We start from the raw sequence: 15,738 nt of genomic DNA on the forward strand, positions 1-15,738 counted from the left end.
GCAATTGTCATGTAGCTTCTGTAGCACTAGATACCACTGCCAAATAAACACATATTCCCTTTCTAGTCTCTCCATATTTGATGTTAAGTAAGTATGCCAGTATTTGGTTGTAATTCACTTTAAGAGAATTTTTTTCTGTTTCGGAGATTCAACCAAAATTTTCAAACCTAGGTCAAATTTAAATACGTAATGGCCTCATTTTCAGAGATGTGAAATTAATTGAAAATGTGAGTGCTTATCATTTCTGAAAATTAGGCCAATTATTTCAGTGACTAAATATGAACATAGGTACCCTAACAGCAGGCAACCAAGTTTGAAAAATTTGTAACATTAGCTTTCATATCTCGGAATCAATTCCTTGCTTGTCTACAGTGATCTCAAGTGCTAAACATCAGTGAAATTAATTTGTTATGCTGTGTGCACAGGAAAATGTTTGGACATTTTAAAAATAAACAGCTACAAGGGATTTTATCTGACACTTTTAGTATCAGAACAAAGAGCACAAATGTTTCTTTTATCTTCCACCTTTGCCTATTACAGTCAATTAGTACTTTACCGAACTTAGCACAAGTCTTTCCATTTGTATTTTATCTGTTTTTTTTTTCTTCTTCCCGTCGTTGTCGGAACAGCAGTAGTCTCTGCCCTCCCCCCTAATCTTCAGTTTTCGTTATTAGAGGGTTTTATTGGGAGCGGGTAGAACAGGGGAGCCGAAGCGCTACGCTCGTTTTTAACTTGGAACATTTGATCTCGCCTGGCGTGTCCTTGTTGGCCCCGGGTTCGCTCTCCGGCCTTTAAGTTTTAATTAATTTCCGTCTCTTTTCACTACGCAGGTAGCGCAGCCCTTACAGAATCGGGTGTCGAAGGCCCCCTCGGGAGGGCGGCGGGGGGGGGCAGACACGGCGGCGGTTGCTGAGGGGGGCGGCGGTTTGCTGCGGCGCGAGCCCCTCCCCGCGCGGGCCCCTCGCTGGCCGCACCCCCCCGCTGTCCTCCCCCGCCGCCCGGCCGGCGTGTCAGCGCCGGAGTTAATCATTCATCGGGACGGGAATTTTATCTGTTTTTATTGGTTGCCAGGGCCGAGGTGTTTTTTTTTTTTAAAAAAAAAAAGGGGGGGGGGGGGGGAAGACTGGGGAAAATGCGAGGGAGAGAGGGGAAGGACAACCCCCCTGCTCAGATGTGCTCATCCCCTGCAAAATGTTATCGCTTTGGAAATCTGCCGCCTATTTAAATAATTGGAGCGGCTCGAATTAACCGTTTGCCTTTCGAGAAGCGCTGGGGAAGCAGAAGGGGACGCCCGCGAAGGGGAAACCGTGGAAATCCGCCCCGCAGGACCCCAAAGTGCGAGGACTTAGTTAAGCGGGGCTTTTTCAATTTTTTTTCTCCCAAATTGGCAGGATTAAAGGGACTTTTGGCAAACGGTGCGAGACAGCCCTTGACAGTTCTGAGGCCTCGCGCAACAGTCGGCTACAAACGTTGAAGTAAAAAAGAAAAAAATAAAAACACCCCACCAAACCAACGAGCGGGATTGCGACACCGAGAGCCGCCCTCGGAAAGCGGCCCCAGCCGATTCCCGGCAGGCCCCGCGCGGCGCGGCCCGCCCCTCCCCCGCCGCCTCCCAAGGCTCCGCTGCGGCGCCGCCTCTCCTCCCCCCGCCGTTCCCTCTCCCCCTCCCCCGCACGTAGGCGCTTGGAACGGGTAGGGGGGGGGACAAAAAAAGCCCTTCCAGCCTGACTAGAAAATCAGCCTTGTTTCCTCAGAAACCGCAGCTGCTGCGAGCAGCAAACACGTCAGGCTGGCCCTCCAACACGCACAGATGTGCCTTTGTAAATGCACATAAACGCTGAGGAGGATTGCGTGCTGAGGGCAGACACCCGCCCCGCCGGGGCCCAGGCAAATGGCAGGCGGCTTCTCCTTCCCCAAGGCCGCCCTCCCCTCTCGGGCTTTTAGTGGCCCTTGTTCAATTCCTCAGAGTGGCTTAAAGAGCAGCGAAACTTGGAGGCGGCCTAAATACGGAAACTTGGGAACTCGCGGAGAGGGGCCCGCTCCTCAGCGGCCTGCCTCGCCCTGCCTGCGGGGCTGGGCGCAGGTGGGAGCCCGGGGGTCTGCTGGGCCCTCGGGGCTTCTCTTCCCCCCCCCTTTTTTTTTTTTTTAGGGGGTGTTTTAAAAGGATAGGCACCAAAGATACTGATCTTTTTCTGAGGAGCCTTGGCAGAGCAGGAGAAACATGGAGAGGGGAGTTTCTGCTGACCTTGGAGAAAGCTTAAAATAAAAGAGTTGCATTAAAATTTACTGTAAGGAAGGAGCGTTGTTTATCATGCCCTCCCCGGCTTTAACTCCACCCTCGACTGCTTTTTTTCTCCCATTTCCATCTCCCTCTTTCCTCCCGTCCTCTTTCCCCACACTCGCTCGCTCTTTTTCAATATAACTTTCAGCCTCGATGAGTTGCAACTCGTTCTGCGTAATTAAAGCGAGTGGCTGATGGTTGAGCAGGGATGGAAAATAAGGCCGGGGGGGTGTGTGTGGGGAGGAAGCCGGGCGGGAGCGCCGCTGACTGAGGCAGACAAAAACAGGTCTGGTCGCGCGGCGGCGGGGGAGGGGCGGGCGGGCCGGCCGCCATTGGCGCGCGGCGGGGCGCGGGCGCAGCTGCGGGCGCGGGGCGGCGGAGCCGGGGCCGCGGCCATTTGTTCCCGGTGCGGGAACGGGAGCCCGAGCGGGGCCTTTCGCCGCTTTTTTTTTTTTTCTTCTAGCCACGCACGAAAGAGACTCGCAAAGCGCCCCCCCTTCCCCCTCTTTAACCCACTGTTGTTTACTTCCTTCTCTTAACAATGGCTTTACAGAATTGTTTTACGTTATTTTGGTACTTCCTGCAAATCTGACCGTGATGGCTTAATGGTTTACTCGGGAAGATATTTCTTCGCTTTAACAAAATCCGGCGTAGCCCGGTCAGCACGAGTTATATACAGAAAGACATAACCTAGTTCAGTGCTTTTTTTTGACAGTTTAGTTGTGAGCTGGCCCAACTGACACTTTTTTTTTCTTTCCTTTTTTTTTTTTTTTTTAATCCACTTTTCCAGAGTATGGTTTTAAGGGCAGAGCTACGGTTGTGCCTGCAGCTGCGGCAGCCGGTAGTCCGTAATCTGCAACTTGGGTTGGTCTTCACTCAGCAGATCATTCTGTTTATATTAATAAAAGGCAGCTGGGTATGTGAGCACGTAACTGCTGGGGTTGTCGCCAATGCACAGGGACCGGGTTAGTGCAGGGAGCTGGGCAAGGGAAGAATCGGTACCTGCGTAAACAGCCATGCATACCTTTGTTGCTTTGGTGGAGAAAGTCTCTCTGAACCAGGTTATAAATGTAACAACATTTCAAAAGACAAAAGTTGCATGTTTAAAACTTCAAATGCACGTTATGCATTTAATTAGACTTGAAACTAGGGCCAGTGGTTTTTAAAGCTTGTTTATTTTTATGGTTAGTAAGAATGAAGGGTTTTATCATTTTGACAGAAGGATTTGGTTCAAGTAGTTCTTGATTTCAGGAAGCCATCGCTTGCTGGTAGGGGAACAAGTTTTCAAATTGAGCTCTACCGAATACACTTTTTTTAAAAAAAGCCCAGAGCTCTCCTTTTCTTGCCCTCCCCATGTGCTGTACTTCCCCTCCTCCCTCCAGTGAGTAGGAGGGACAGAAGTTGTGACAGGGCAGGTACTGATTAGCTGCTGTCAGTCTGCACAGATTAACACCTATTTTTAGGTTTTTGAACCTCTTGAGTAATACTAGTTAAATTGGCACAGGTTAATAAGTTGGGGTCCACAGAGCCTCTTAACTGTTCACTGTGAAATTTCAATTAAAGAGACAGTCTCACTTCGTCAAGACGATGGAAAAGGTTTCTATTCCAAATGCTTACAGTGTGTGCGTGTGTGTATGCACACAGAACATACATAGGCCTGGAAAACAAAAATTGAAATTAATTACTTTGGGCATGTTAACACAGACACATGCAAAGTTAGAGAATTTTTGTATAATAGATCAGCAGTGAAATAGGCTCTGAAAGGAAACAGTTTCTCCTCTTTTTTTTTTTTTTTCTATAAATGTAGCATGTAAAGAAACTTAATCTTTGTTTTTTTCATATGTTTTCTCCCTGTCCTCCCCCCATTATATCATTACACTGTTACACTGACACCCACTGGTAAAAGTTGTTCTGAGATCATGATCGTAAACTGAGCCTGTGGAAGGGACAGCTACTGCTCAGGAACAAAACAATATCATAAGCACCGAAGAAAAGCTGCTTCTCCTTCCTCCACTGTGGGGGGTGGAGGTGGAAAGCTTTGCAATGTTCTTCTTTTTTATTTTATTTTTTGAATTATTTTTGGAATTAAGTGTGTGGATGCTCCAAACATAAGAAGGGAGGACGCAGTGCTCTTCTCTAAAAACATAGCAACAAAGAAATAACTGCATTAGGAGGAGTTTATTTCTAGATATTTACATGTTGAGGGACAGACAACATGGTGACACAGAGGAGAACAGAAGAAAGTAATTCGTATGATAGTAACTGCTGTATTTAATGCTACTTCTCAGGTAAAACAACTTGAAGAAAGCCAGAAATAATGGTCGTGCTAGAAATATATTTGTGTGGGGGACTGACCTGATTGTATCAAAGCGGAGATGAATGCCAGTGCTGTGCAAGTCTTGTTTAGTCTTTTTACCATTTAATTCAAAGTTGTCAGTGGTCTTGAAAGCCACTTGTGTTGGAGAAACAAGGCTCATTTTATTGAAATCTACCATGGCACCAAAATCTGGTTTGTGAGAGTGTTGTTCCATAGCCCTGCCTAGCACAAGAACAATACCATGCAATTATACTGTTTCAGGCTCTGAAATAGGCTTTCTTCCAAAACACCCTCCCCGTGTATTATTAGACGTGTTCCTATTAATGAAGTGATTGATTGAAAATCTTCCTGTGTTTATGCTGTTTGGGCAGCAGTAGCTTGGATTTCCCCTGTCTAGACTAAAATTGTATCCAGTGGAGATGCCTGGGACAGCTGTTTGTAAACTCAGACATAACAAATGGGCTGCAGCAAAACCTGTCCATGACTGCCTTCCTTATAAATACAGTGATATATTATTTGTTTTAAGGGAAAAGGGGAAGCTTAGTAGGAATATATACAGAAACAAAATGGACTCCACCAAACATAAAGTGTTGAAAAGACCTGCCAGGGCTGCATAGTCCAGAAATTAAAACTTTTGCCTTTCACCTTTGAGATTGTAGTTCAAGTCTTTCTTTACATTCTGAGTAAAATGAGCTTAAAGTGAATATAAAAAGCAGTTTCCAGGGTTGCCAGTTTACTGTTCTAATTGGTGTGGATACTGTAATTGGAAAGCAGGGTGTGTGCTGGCATTTAGTTCTTCAGGAAAAGTTGCAAGAAAAATCTTTGCTTGCGTATTTGCTGTATCCTCTTTTAGGCTGACCTGTGCAATACATATGTGCATAAAAAATAAATCTTTACAAAAACGGTCATTGAAGTTGAGGATTTATACAAGGTTCTTGTGCCTGAGCATGTACTGCTGCACTGAATATTACCTTACATGCACACCGTTGTGCAGAAATGCTAAGTTTAGAAAATTGCGCGTGGCTGTTAGCAATTGATTTGTTTTGCTGTTTTACTTTGAATAATATTATAATAAAAGCATGAATGGGGGGCTTACTTTGAAATTGAGACAGGCTGGAAAAAAATGCTGGCTTGTATCCTGCAATTATCCAGAAGCACCCTTGTAGACCCAGAATAAAACTCACAGAGCAGGCACATAAAGCACAATGAAGAATCAGAGTTTGCGAGGAGGTGGCGTGTCAATAGCCTGCCACATCCTCTCTCCCTCCTCTCACCCTGAGTGTTGTTCTGTTCGCATGAAGAAACGGCAGCAAACAAATAAGGGGGAACAAGGGGGTGGCAGGGGAAAGTGCATTTGTAGTTCGTATTGCGCAGTATTCAAACAAAATACTAAAAATGCTATAAACGGTTTTATAGTCATTGTTTATGGACTTCAGAGTTTTTAATATTCTAACATGTAACCAAATTCTGAAGCCAAGATTCTGCAATTAATCAGGCTTTTATAAGTGAGCTGCTATTTGCTTGAAGTAACTTGGAGAAGAATTTGCAGTTAAATCGTTGTTTATGGATATAGCAAAACAGTGAAATGCTGAAGTGTTCTGCAAAATTTTACATTGTGCACTTGCTTTGGTGGAAAAAAGTACCAGTTTGTGTAAGTAGTTCAAGTGTTTGAGGAGACCTGACCGTTTGATTCCTGTATGCAGATTCGGACTTTGTTCATCTGAATCACGCAATGTGTGTTTTTGGAGGAGGATGTTTTCAGGGCTTGTGTTCATTTTTCTCTATTAGAGAACTCGGAGTAGAATGAAAAAGAAACAAAACACAAAAACTTTGTCAGTTTATCGAGGCTTTTATTATTATGCACCCTACTAAGGACTGAAGTGACTCTCCTAGGAGAGTTTGTATTTTTGGCTGGCCCATTGAAAGGTTGGATGTAAAGCTGGACTGGATTTGAGAGGCGGTTTTTCCTTCAGTTCTGAGGAATTGTGTTGCTCTTGTGAGCTGGAAGAGTGTGGAGGAGTTATGGCACTGACTGAAGCACTTGTTCTTTCCCAGTAAACTCTTAAATCCTCATACCGGAAGGGTCAAAAACTGGCTAGCTGTGACATCCAAATAATTTTTAAAGCACTTAACACAGAGTATTTATCAATCTTTGTGCCTCGTGGGGAGGCAATGGGGACACAGCCTAAAATAATTCAAGAGAAAAATTCAGGTCATTAGCAAAAATAATTCAGTTCAACTGAGTCTTGTGCCACAGATTTACCTTTTCAAGATACAGTATGAAATACAGAACATTACCCAGGGGATTCCTTCTACTTGACTATTTGGCAGGATTGTTGATACTTTGTTGTGGAAACCATCCCTTCCAAATCTGTGCTCTGGAAATGACGATGCCCAGTTGATGCCCAAGTGAATTACCCAGACGTTGCCAGTATTAACCACCCTCTGTATTTGCATAGTGCTGATACGGTAGAAGAGGGTGTCAGAAAGAACCTTCTGTCTAGTTGAGAAAGTGGGGACCAGGTTCTGAGAGCCTGCTACATCCCTGCCGGCAATTGCCTGGACCATTTCCCCATGTAATTTACTGTTGCATAGACCACCGTGGTTCTGTTGTCCATGTCCATCATATCACACTCCTATGGCAACTATATTAATTTAACTGAGTGTGCAATATCAGACATGTGTTTAGTATGTTTTAATTATCTTCAGAGAAATATGCTTCAGTCTTTTTTTTTTTTTTTTTAATGAAGGTGGAGGCTTTCCGTGCTTTTAATTGTTGCACATCTCCTTTCTGATATGTTCCTTTTTTTTTTCCCCTTTTTTTCTGTTGGAAATGAAGAGGGTTGTTCTTGTGTTAACCACTTTTCTCAAAATCATGCTTCAGAAAGTCCCAACTCACCAGTCCTGTGAGGGCAGGTGAAGAGGAGGAGCATAGGTATAATGAAGAATTGGTTTCTTCTCCTGGCTCAGAACTACGTTGTGAACAAGTAGAACCATATACAGTCTAGAAAAAAAAAGAACATGAGCTGTATGTAGGGTAGGTCCTCTGGTGAAAAATTTTGCCTGCGTGTGACTTTTTTTGCTTATTCGTGTTTTAATCTCAAAAAGTACCACTTCTTTCAGGTAAAGCAAAAGGAAAAATGAAGCAATCCTTGTAGGGCGGGAGTTGAAAGTACTGTGGAGATTATGCTAAATTACAAAAAGGTGCTCAGAAAGGTGTTCTTCTTTTCCCTGTTACTTTTGAGGTTCAGCTATGTTGTGAAAGTTACCCATTCCATTAAAAGCAGGAATAAAGAATGCAATTTATGATTGGAATTGGTTGTGAGACACGGTAAAGGTTTTGAAGTTAAAGCCGTTTCTGAAACAGGCTGCTCTCAACATTGTGTGCTTGCCTTGCCTAAAAAAAAAAATCTTTTTAACCCGCATACCTAAAATAATGTCTAAGGTACAGGAAGCTTTTTCTCCTGAACACAATAGGAATATGTTGAATCTTTTGGAAACAGTTTCTGTTTTTCAAACACCTTTTCTTTTTCAGCATAGATAATTAATGCCGCCTTCATAGTGCTTGGTGCCCTTGATACATCTGTTACCTTTGACAGATCCTTTCTGTTTGCCACCTCTTCCTAACATACTTCCAATATTTTCAGCACAGAATAGCTTAGTATCTTTGATGTTGGTTGTATGCGGGCTCAATTAAATGAGAAGGCTGCTGACAGAATGGTGTGGAGTTGAAACTTGAAGCTTTGTTTCTGTAAAGATTTTGTTCTTGGTCACTTATCTTCGTTTTTTGCTGTGGATTGTTTGACTTCTTTTAGGCAAGATTGTTAAGGTAAGAAGTGCAGTTTTAGCTAGGACTGTGTTTATTGTCACTTTTACAGGTGGTATGTGCAGTAATTATATTGAGAGGGAGCAGGGAGGGTACTCTGTAGTTGCAGCCTTGAACAGCAAAAACCCTCCCTGCTGGTGAGGGCAGCTTTAAAACATGCTTTTCTGGAACTTTCTGGAATATTTGAAAGCATTATGGCACTGCAGATGTTTGGTACCAACCCCCTAGTTGCTGGTGGATGACATATTCTATTTAGAATTTTGTCTGAAAAGGGCTGTTGGGGGTGTTCAGGTGGTCCCTTGGGTGCTGAGCTGTGGCGGTGGGAACCTTCAGCACTGCAAGTAGAGGGCAGAAACATTTTAACCTTTTCTGGTGTTTTCCATAGCAGGGTCCCTCTGTACCCTGAGAGTGTGGTCGCCCACAGAGGTGGCTGCTGTAGAGACACTTTGCAGTGGGCTTCAGTAGACGAGGTTTAATGATTCCCGGTTTTGGAAGTGCAGAATGAAAATGAGATCGTGGTGTTGGAATAAGAGAGTGAGAAATACAAATGGGTTAGAGAAGGTGCAGACACAGTACCTAAATAAAAGGCTCACTGATGGCAGTAACTGTTACTGCTTATGTCATGTGGGATGATGGCAGTTTTTCAGGTTTTCCCATATATTAGAATGTGTGAGGATGAAAGGCTGGAATTTTGTTTTTATAATATCTACCACTGTTTTCTTAAGGGAAATTAAATAGAGACTGCTCTGAGATTTCTGTCTAAGTACAACAGTCATTTTGATCTCTACATTGTCAAACAAATATCGAAAGCTAATTTGCAGTGCAGTTACTCTGTTTCACGCAGCGTTCTGGTGTGAAAGAACTATGTTACACGTCTTTGCATATATATATATGAAAAACAGTATGACAGAAAGATACAAAAGAATTTGCGTATTTGCAAAGGGAAAACGTGCATATGTATGTGTGTATATATATCTGGCCTGTTTCATCTCCTCGTGGTAGTAGCAGATGAACATGTTACTGTCAATAATCTGCTGCTGGTCAGATGTTCATATGGTATCGGAGGAGAAATAAGTTACAGCAGATTTGTAAGGGATGGGAGTGTGCTCACAAACTGGTCTCAAAGGTTCCCCTGTAGTGAGCGTGCCCTGAGCAGAGATATACACAGTCTCAAATGTCAATTTATCTGAGATTTGTAATGGTTGTTTCCTGGTGCAGACCTAAATGTTTGTACCTTTCGGTCTTTATGAGGTTACAGGACTTGCCCTATAACACACAACTTTTTTTCTCCCAAGTTACATCTAATATATGTAATTCTCTTGTAAGTATTACGTCTCACAAGGCTGATGGCAATTGCTTTTAGTTAGCTAATATCTAGAGTCTAATTTTTTTGCTTCTTAGGGATTGGCCTTGATCCCAGGATTCTGCAAAATATTTGCAATGGGAAACTAAACCAGCAGGCTAGTCAATAGCATGTTCAAGAATGTGTGATGGGCACAATGTTGAAGATGAGCATGATTTTTTTTGTCGTTGTAAATCAGCTTCCCCAAAAGTATGGACATTTAAGAAGCAGTTTAAAAATATGAACAGGACAGATCTGCTCTACTAAACAGCTTTTAAGAACGTGAGGCATTGTTGTGTTTTATCTTGAATACCGGCTGACCAAATACAGAGCTGCCTCAGCGAGCTGTGTCCTTGAGCCACTGTGTTGTCTGTACATGCTAATAAGGAGAATGAGGAGAATTAATAAACAATTCAAGTTGCAGCATAGTTTCTTGAAACAATTCTATCCTTTAAAGAGAGATCATTTTGTTAATTTGTGTTTTTGGAGCTAAAAAATGTGGCTTCAAAAATTAGAACACTGATCTTTATTATTGCTAGACCTGGTGAGCTAGAAGATAAATGACTGATACCACAAAGAACAAACAAAATAAATTAAAAGGAAAGTCTAAGAAAAAGTGGATGCCAGATTTAGTAAATAATTGTCCTGAACTGGGTCACATTGTATCCAGTTTTTACACAGGTCAGGCTTTGAGGAGATGGAATTTATAATACTTAACCAAAAGGCCTTGAGTATGTAGTCTGAACGAACTTTGTATAGCAAGTGAGGAAATCTCAGCTGATCTGTCCTTAATTCACGAGATATATACCATGTGACTGCCATGCCTTTATTCCATACGTAGATTCAGGGTCATAACAAAGGCGTGTCTTTGATGTGTTTGTTCAAAGATTGCCCAGGGAACATGCCTGGTCCTCATTTGCTACAGACCTGAAACCTAGCCTGAAGTACACGCATGATTGCCATGAAAAAATAAAACTGGTGGCAGGTAGCAGACAATAAGGGAAGGGAGGGCTGTTGCAGTTACCAAAGTTTATTTCTACAGTACTGCATGCATTAAAAGCTGTGTGTGCCTTCAGTAAGTCCTCGAAGAATTGCCAGAAACGTGTGTGGGTCATTTAGATTGTCCCTGCTCCAAAGAGAAGAACCATCTTTTACAGTTGCTGAATACTCAATTACTTTAAAAGGAAGGCAAAGGGAGGAGATAGTGCAGCTAGTTAGGCTGGATTTTGTGAAGATATGAATGACTATAGCTATATTCATCTTTGAAAGAAACTTCCTAAGGACTTTGAGAAATGAAAACTGGATTAACTTCTTGTCACTTTTGTTTAAAAAAGATGGGTTCAGAACTGGTGGTGTGTGGTTGGGTGGGCTGAAGCAAAACTTTAAACGCTGAGGATCTGCACTAGAAAGGTTTGTGAGGGTATATCTGTGTCAAACGCTACAGCATCCTCCATGTTTCACGCTGTCCAGGCTATTTTCTATAGACAGCTCAGCAAGCTTGTTGTGCGGAAATAGCAGTTGGAGTTGCATTTGCATTGCTCTGCGCCAGGACAAACACGTCCAATTTTTAAGTTGTTGGGGGTACAGAGCCTCCCCCAACCTGCCATGAGTTCCTGTGTAAGTCACAGAACAAACCATGGGTACAAGAGCCAAGTTTGGTTATGAATTGGGCGGTGTGATGCAGTTTATCTTACCATGATTGAGCAAGTGCACCCCAACAGTGAGAGGTAATTTGACAGTAATTCACTGAAGCACCTGTATTTCATCATTCTTTTGGGATTTTGTTATCACAGGGAAGAGAGTAATTTTTGATCTGATTGATCTTTACCGAACAGAGAAAACCAAAGTACTGCAAAATGCAAGTATTAACATATACATTTATTTTGTTTTGAGCATATTTTAAAAGTGCCAGAGGCATGCCTTTTTAGCAAGCAGGCAGTTGGCAAAAACCCTCTAGGTATCAGAGAAGCCCCGTGCTGTAATTTTCCTAGAATAATAATGTCAAATAAATGACAATAGAAAGCCTATAAAATTTGCAGCCAGCTGGGCAAATTCTCGTGTGTGACCCATGGAAACCGTAAGTGCCTGCGCAGAATATTTTGTCTGGATCAGAGCTGCTCCAGGCTACTGCGTTCCCTGCCAGAGTAGCTGTCACCCCCTCACCTGCCAGCTGCAAAGAGCGGCTCTATTAGATGAACTCTGAGGAGCTCCGACCCCCGTCTGAGAGCAGCGTTAAGTGTGTGTTGTATTGGGAGTTTTTGCCTGGGTATTTAAACATAGATTGACGATCCTTTTCAGCATTAATTTTAACAGGATGTTATATGGAAATCCACATGCATCAGAAATTATTTTTAGCGCTTGTTTTCAGATTTCCCCCAAAAAAAGATAGAGAGTGGTTCTGTGACCTGTGTCTTTTTTGAGTTAATTATTTTGTCCTTGCGTACTTACTGCCTCATATTCTGTTGTTTGGATAACAGTCTGGGTACTAAGCGCAGCTGTAATTTCTCTTGTTAACGGTATTCCACTTCCCGTGGCGCTTGCTCAGTTCCAGCTAATCCTATCTCAAACAAAGTCTTGATGAGACAACAAGGAGCTGGACTGAGCTGAGGACCAGATCCGTGCCAAGTATGGCTTTGGAGAAGACCAAATTATCAGAGTTCCTTGTCTCCTCTGATCACTAGGTTGTACAACTCTGTTCCAAAAAGGTATTGTTCAGCATTACTCGTTAAGGTTTTGATCTGTGTTTAAGTATTTTATAATCTGAGCTGTCAGGGTATCTCTTTAAACAAGGAGTGATTGAATGGGATAATAATTCTTCACCATGAGAGTGGTGAGACCCTGGAACAGGCTGCCCAGAGAAGCTGTAGATCCCCCATCCCTGGGAGTGTTCAAGGTCAGGCTGGATTGGGTTTTGAACAACCTGATCTAGTGGAAGATGTCCCTGCCCATGGCAGGGGGATTGGACTGGATGATGTTTAAGGTGCTTTCCAACCCAAACCATTCTATGATTCAACCCATTGTCTTTTTGACAGGTAGGTTAAAATGACTGGGGAGCCCACAGGTTTTCTTGGTGCTGCCCCTGCAGGACAGACTTGCTCCAGCCGTGGGATTTGCGTCTCCTGTAACAGATGTGCAGTGTGTGGTTAATACACACTCTCTCTAGAATACTACTTCATCGTTTACTCCTTACCACTTACAGTAGCTTTCTAGCCCAAGATACTGTAGTGTGGTTTGGGTTTGTTTATTAGAAGCAGAAGCACTTTTTGATTCTTTAGATAAACTGGAAAAACCACCAATGAACAGTGATTAAAAGTTGCTTTTACATAGAAACAAAAAACAGGGCAAACAGCCCCATTCAGCTACAACACTGTACTGTGGGAAGTGGGCTGAAGTGGAGATGGAGAGGGGCATTCAGCAAAGATTCGGAGCAGTGCCCAGGGCAGAGCTACTGTATCTTGCTACAGATAGACAGACACAAAATCAACAGCACTTGAGAACCAAGTCGACTTTTTTTTAATAATGAAGTGATTTTTTCACCACCCTCCTGCCCAATATAATATATTTACATATATACAGTCAGAACAGACAACTGAAATAGGAAATGTGTAAGTGCCACAAATAAGTATATAATGAGGAGTTCTTAATTAATGTCTGATTGTCTTGAAGCGATAATGAATCTTTTGCTGATTTTTTTGTTTATTAGAATGGAAATGATATGTTTTAAAGATGATGAAGAGAAATGTGGTGCTTGCCTAATACATGGGTGCTGATTGAAGTACACTTTCATTCCCACTAGAGGGGGGTCCGCTCAGCCTAGGTTGTAATGCATTTAAGCTTGGTTTTGTTTTATTTTTTGAAACTCAGCATGAGGAGAACCTCACCTTGTTCCACATCTTGTTTCAGTACTTCATATTGTGTATCTTACGGTGTCAGCAGCTACTTGTCTCTTACTGATCTTAACTGCCTTTTATACAGAGAATGGCCTAACACACTAGTACACTGATAAACACAGTAGTAACAAAGAAAACGGAGGATGTTTTATTGCATCATCTGCAAAGTGGGGACGAGTATTCATCACAGAAGTGGTGTGATCACTCTTGGAAAAACAGAATTGGCATTATTAGACCTGTTCAATAGCATTTTTATTAGAATTATTATCTACACCAGTAACTGCACTCTGAACGGTTTTATTGTTTCTGCAAGCCTTAAGTTTCTGAGCATAGAAGAAGATATTTTTATATGTAAAAGAGACTAACAGTAAGTTACAATACATCAGCGTAAACTTCTGCTATACTCTTTGATGTCACAGTTTGTTCCTCTTCTCAGTTTTGCAGTGAAAAGGAGGAGGATTGACTTTTGCCAACGTGCTGGTCATTGTGCTGTGTTAATTCATGTGTTTTGAAACTATGGCAGTCACTGGCAGTCTCTTGGCCCTGAGCGGGAGCTTAATTAGCACAAGCCATTGTGTTGGCAATACCACCGTGCTCTGCAGCGAAGGTCCCTGCGTGGTGAGGTGGCCTCTGCAGGTGAGGCAGAGCTTGGAGCCCAAACAGAGGATGCTCTGCCTGATCCATGTGAGTCCATGCAGGAGTTCATGCCACCTGCCGTGTGCTCCTGCAGCTGGGAGCCTTGCGGGAGCCCAGGGCAGAGGGCAGGAGGCTCTGGACAGGCTCGTCGCAGCCATCAGCCCAACTGGGCTGTATCTGGAAGGGGAGGAGGAGGAAGAGGAAGGGACATCAGGCAAGGGAGGCAGGGTGGGCTGGGGCTGGCAGGGAGTCAGCAGCCCTTCTGGGTTCAAGGAGGGAGTCAGAGAGGGACCCAGTGACACAAAGAAGGCTCCAGTTTTGCTGATGAATCTCCACAAGAGAAGTGCAGCAGAGTAGTAAGCATTAATGAGCCTGGAGGTAGCATCTAGGGTATGTGACAATATGGCACAATATTGGACAGAGAAAACGGAGTAAGTTTTGAACAAGACTGTTTAAGTTTTGGGGGCTGTCCAGTTACGATAGCTGGATGTTGTACCAAAACAGTAAGCCTAGTGAAAATGAGTGCTCACAGCTTAACTGGGTACCACATTAACCCTACCTGGACTACTTCTGATATTGGAATGGCCTTTTTCAGAAGCCACTCAAACATCTGAGTAGAGCACTGTATTGTGACAGGCAGTCATACTGTTATTTGCAATCCAGTGGCTGATCATTCTCTTTTTGGCCCTGGGCAAGTCACTTAACCCTCTGTCTGTTTCTTCATCTGTAAAATATATTATGGATATTTATCAGTCTCACCAGGACTGATTGTTTAATATTTATAAAGTGCCTAAAGGATTAGAAGCTTAATATTAGTAGCTAATACATATCATTTTAGATTGATATTATTTACTTGGATTTTTTTTCCTACCTCCTATTGAATGAGATACTATTTTGTAGACTCTTACTGCCATTCCTAATCAGCTGGACAGGTAACAATTGGGTAACTTCAGATTCATTTTCTTCTTTTATTCCTAGTTCCTATAAATGCTTTATCTCCTTAGCCTTTTTTTTCCCCCCTTTTTTAATTTAGAGATGAAGAGATACCATATGTTACTAGATCATGACATAAATATATTTAAGTGCTACCATCATTGTTAGTTTATCAGCCTCTCCATTATAAACCCTCTTATTCAGGGGTTTATAACTCTGGCATTATAACGTGCTTCAGGCTGAAACTTGACATTCATATTTTTTCCCTCTTGATTTGCTTTAAATCCTTCGCTCTTCTTAAGTTAAACTGGAGATTAGGTACATTAGTTATAGTTATACTAGTTGTATAAATTACAGTGCAGCAGTAGGCATTTTAAATAGGATGTAAATCAGAGAAATAGAGAATTTCCTAGTTGTTAAACTGTGAGCCTGGGAGTAGAAATCTGGGATTCTTTTGCTGAGCGTGTCCCTGGCTTGGCACATGACTACTAAGAAATTATTTAACCTCTTTCT

At 42.7% G+C, this 15,738-nt stretch overlaps 1 protein-coding gene across 6 annotated transcripts in view; it reads left to right on the forward strand.

Moving 5' to 3' along the window:
• Positions 1–15,738, forward strand: part of ARID1B (AT-rich interaction domain 1B) — a 327,634-nt gene that overhangs the window by 166,292 nt on the left and 145,604 nt on the right. The gene's annotated exons all lie outside the window — the stretch shown is intronic.

The sequence above is a fragment of the Patagioenas fasciata genome, chromosome 3 (genome assembly GCF_037038585.1).
Source record: "Patagioenas fasciata isolate bPatFas1 chromosome 3, bPatFas1.hap1, whole genome shotgun sequence".
NCBI lineage: Eukaryota > Metazoa > Chordata > Aves > Columbiformes > Columbidae > Patagioenas > Patagioenas fasciata.